General features: G+C 45.5%; 1 non-coding gene across 1 annotated transcript; it reads right to left on the bottom strand.

Annotated features, from left to right (window-relative positions):
- Nucleotides 1–1826: 1826 nt before the first annotated feature.
- On the bottom strand, nt 1827–1898 carry LOC123607799. Its single transcript, XR_006716937.1, has one exon. It is a non-coding gene; the product is annotated as a small nucleolar RNA SNORD93 (small nucleolar RNA).
- Between the last annotated feature and the right edge of the window lie 2164 nt (nt 1899–4062).

Genomic DNA, 4062 nt, shown 5'->3' with positions numbered 1-4062 from the left:
TACAGGGTAGCAATTTCCACACTCCACGTGGGCCACTAAGAATGGACAGTCCAGAGACTGAAGGCAAAGTGCCATGACAGACTCAATGAGACTGAAAATGCAGCTGTTAAGATAAGGAATGTGTTGTCTGGAATATCCATAAGGAGAAATTCTATATCCTTGACAGGTGAACCAACATATACCTTTTGATTTTCTCAGGTATTATATTGTGTGCACAAGTCACTTATGTGACTTACACCCCAAAATGTTTTGATGTTTTTGCCACTTTTAACACCTCCCTAAATCATTCAAGTGCTGACCCAGGACCACCTTTTCATAGATTTCACTGGAAATGTCATTAAGATGCCAGAAAAGTTAAGTTTTAAAAATCACATTTATTGAAGTGTAGTCTACATTTAGCAAAACACACCCCTGAAATTTGACAAATGCGAGTGCCACCATAATCAAGATATAAAACACTTCCGGGGCTCCTGGGTGGCTCAGTTGGTTAAGTGTCCGACTTCAGGTGAGATCATGATCTCAACGTTTGTGGGTTCGAGCCCCGCATTGGGCTCTGTGCTGACAGCTCAGAGCATGGAGCCTGCTTGGGATTCTGTGTCTCTCTCACTCTGTGCCCCTCCCCCGCTCACACTCTGTCTCTCTCTCAAAAATAAATGTTTTAAAAAAAGATATAAAACACTCTTCAAAACTCACTCATGCCCCTTTGCAACCTATCCTTGCTGATTGTTACTAAGACATTAATCTGTTCTCGGTCAAAAGGATCAAATTTAATCGCTGAAATAATGTATTATGGAAAAATTTGTATGCATATAAAATTATTTTTATTTATTAAAAAACCTTTTTTAAACATTATTTATTTTTGAGACAGTGTGAGTGGGGGAGGTGCAGAGAGGGAGAGACAGAATCTGAAGCAGGCTCCAGGCTCTGAGCTGTCAGCACAGAACCCAACATGGGGCTCGAACCCACAAACGTTGAGATCATGCCCTGAACTGAAGTTGGATGCCTAACTGAAAGAGCCACCTAGGCACCCCTAAAACTGTATTTTTAAAAGGATGCTTTGAAATGTATCTTTAGGGCAGTCAAAGAAATAGGATTTAAAAATAATCTTTGCAAATTAAGGCGCAAGTGAGTGTTGTTAAGACAGTTGTAGAATAGTCTGGTTACTATGTCAAGCTTCAGGCTAGGGCTGGTTGCCAGAAAGGCTAAATAATAGAACAGAATTCTACAAAATTCTCTATGGTGCTGGTAGATATATGTTCTTACAGATATTTGGCACCTTCTCAAAATTCACCCTTGCTACTACCATGAAAGGGACAAAGAGAGCAAAAGCCTCTATTCAATCCCCATATGTTCAAATACACTGTATCTACTTGAAAAGCTTCTTTCAAACACCACGATTGTCTTTCGAGCACCAGACCTGTAAAAGAAGTATCGCAACAGGTAGTTAGATCAGCACTTATGAAATAAGATGTGCTATGAAGAAAATAAACAGTGGTTTCTAGACCATGTTTACAAAAGCTGTGCAGCAGGTAAGTTAATAGAATTCCCCAACATACTACGCATTGTCAACTCAGACTTAGTAATGTTCTCATATAAAAGTGAATTTTTAACTCAAACCCTATCTTACTAAAAGCTCAAAATGGTCACCATAGGGAAAGATACTTTGAAACATTAAATGCCAATTACTTAAAAATCCATTAAAAATAACCTTTTCTTGGCATAATAAAGTACTGCCTATTTATTACAGGCTTTCCCCCCTTCATATCTAAGACATACTTTCTAAAGGGAGGAGGGATGTGACTGCAGGTAACTAATTCCTATGAAGTCGGCCTCAGGTAAATCCTTTAACCCATCAGAGAAGCATATCCAATCAGATTAAGAGTTCTCATCCTTGGCCAAGAATTCGATTCAGCTATTTACTAACAAATTATCTCCATTTGGTCCATACCTGAAGTTCATCAGCATCTTGAACTGGACTGTGCCTGATAGAAAAGTGAGAAGAACAACGTTAAGAATATCAATGAACTCTTTATGATTTGGGTTTTTTTGTTTGTTATGTAAAGAGCTTCTTCTATTGTGGTTACCTACTAGTTACCTCGAAGACTAAAAAGCTACCTTTGAACAGAATTCCCATATAAAGGCTTTCTCCAAATTTCCTCACACTTGGGAAATCTCCTTGGTAATTTCCAGTCAGGAGTAAAATGGAGCAGTGAATTAAATTCCTATCATCTGGAATTCTATGTAATGTAATGTCAGCACCCACGACCTGTCCAACTTGACCCTTACATTAGCATGGAACAGTATCAATTTTAGAAAAAAACAAAACAAAACCTGAAATGTTACTGGCAACAGTTTGTACCTAGGAAACACTAAAACAAGCTCTAAACAGATTTAAAAACCAAAGGAAGCCTGAAACTTGTTGACCACGCAGAAGCAGACAGAGCCCAGCAAGTTGAAAACAGTTCTCGGGCACTTGCTCAGTTTCCACTACCCTTAAATAGACACTGGCTCAAGCTGCTGTTTCCTCGTCATGGTGCCTGGCTCCCTCAGCCCGTGTTTCTCTCTCACATGGAACTGTTGAAACAGTTTGGCTCAAGAGGAACCCCCCACCACATAAAGCAATTGTAAACCAAAGCCTGACCATTACATTTCCCCGTGTTGCAGTGCTAGTCACCAGACTGAGGGACTCAGGACAGGGAAATCTGTCCCTGTGCTCTGGGGTAATAGATATGGCTGGAAAAGGGATGCCTACAGCACAGCTTGCTCCCCCCGCCCCTTCAAAAGCACGATAAAATGGGATGTCCCATTCAGTTTCCTGGTCAGTAATATCAGTTATTTCCTAATAGGTAAAAAGGTCTTTCATAACTCTACGGGCAAACATATAATCCCCAGAAGCCTCACATTTCAAGAGATTACTAAGTGATACTTAGGATATCTACAAAGATTCCTTCGTTCACTCAACTCTAAATTTAGATCTTTACAAAGTTTACTAAATCCGGAGAACAACCGTTTCTATAGCATGGGTGCCAGCGTCTTGGTGGACACAAATCAGAATCCCAATGGTTCATTTTTTCCCGGGACAGAAAACCATGACGGGCTTCGCACCCTGAAAATGTTGGAAGAGGGTCCTGCGCTGCATACGGTACTGGTCGCTCCAGAAAAGGTGAATCTGGGGCAGAAAACTGCAGGCAGGACTCACAGCAGTTATCAGCCCCCGCAAGACGAACCCCAGACCTTTCAAAAAGCCAAACCACCCTGCAAAGTGGCAACTGAAAGGCATTTGTGGGGGAGTGGCTGTCGGAGCGCAACTGCTAGCACACTAATTAAGCTGCTCCGCACGCAAAGTTAAAGCGCTCTGATCCACGATCTGGCTCATTTTCCAAACTGGTTACGTCGGGATCATGGTAACACCAGGCAGGCGGGAGCCCAGAGCGAGCCAAGAGCACCGACTCCGACCCGGATGGGCCCCTTCCGCCCCGCAGCTGCATTCTCCAAAAGTTATTTTTTCTTTGAAAAGGGCACTTGAAACTCCCAGGGGCTTGGAACCCTTGAGCATCGAGGCCACAGGCACCAGAGATGAGGGGACCGGGGGCGCGGTAGGCTGGGAGCCAGGGGAAGGCGCCACAAGGGTGCTTCCCAGGAAGTAAGGGTCCCCGGCTCCACGAGGACGTCCTCACTCCAGAGGAGCCCTCACGGGGGCTCCTTCCCCGGGATCGGGGGCCTCTCCCGAGGGGGCGCCAAGCTGAGGCCGAACCTGCGTCCTGGACGCCCGGGCGAGGCGGGCACAGGGACCCAGAGAGAGACCCCAGACCACGTGGCCGGTTCCGGCGTCGGGCCGGTCCGAAGACACTCACCGAGTCGCACACCGCGTCGGAAAAGGGAGGGCGCTGGAGAGACGAAGTTTAAAAGGGGCTTGGGCGGTCGGCAACCCTGAGACAACCAACCAAAAATTACCCCCAGCGCCCCTCCCGGCCTAGTAACCGCCCCGCCTGCACCGCCCAGAGGCTCGCGCGCGCCCCCTGCCGGCGACTCACGTTCCCCAGCCCTGGCCTCGGAGCCGGC

The sequence above is a fragment of the Leopardus geoffroyi genome, chromosome A2 (genome assembly GCF_018350155.1).
Source record: "Leopardus geoffroyi isolate Oge1 chromosome A2, O.geoffroyi_Oge1_pat1.0, whole genome shotgun sequence".
Taxonomy (NCBI): Eukaryota; Metazoa; Chordata; class Mammalia; order Carnivora; family Felidae; genus Leopardus; species Leopardus geoffroyi.
Note: the sequence above shows the minus strand (reverse complement) of the source record. Positions and strands in the feature narration are given on the sequence as shown.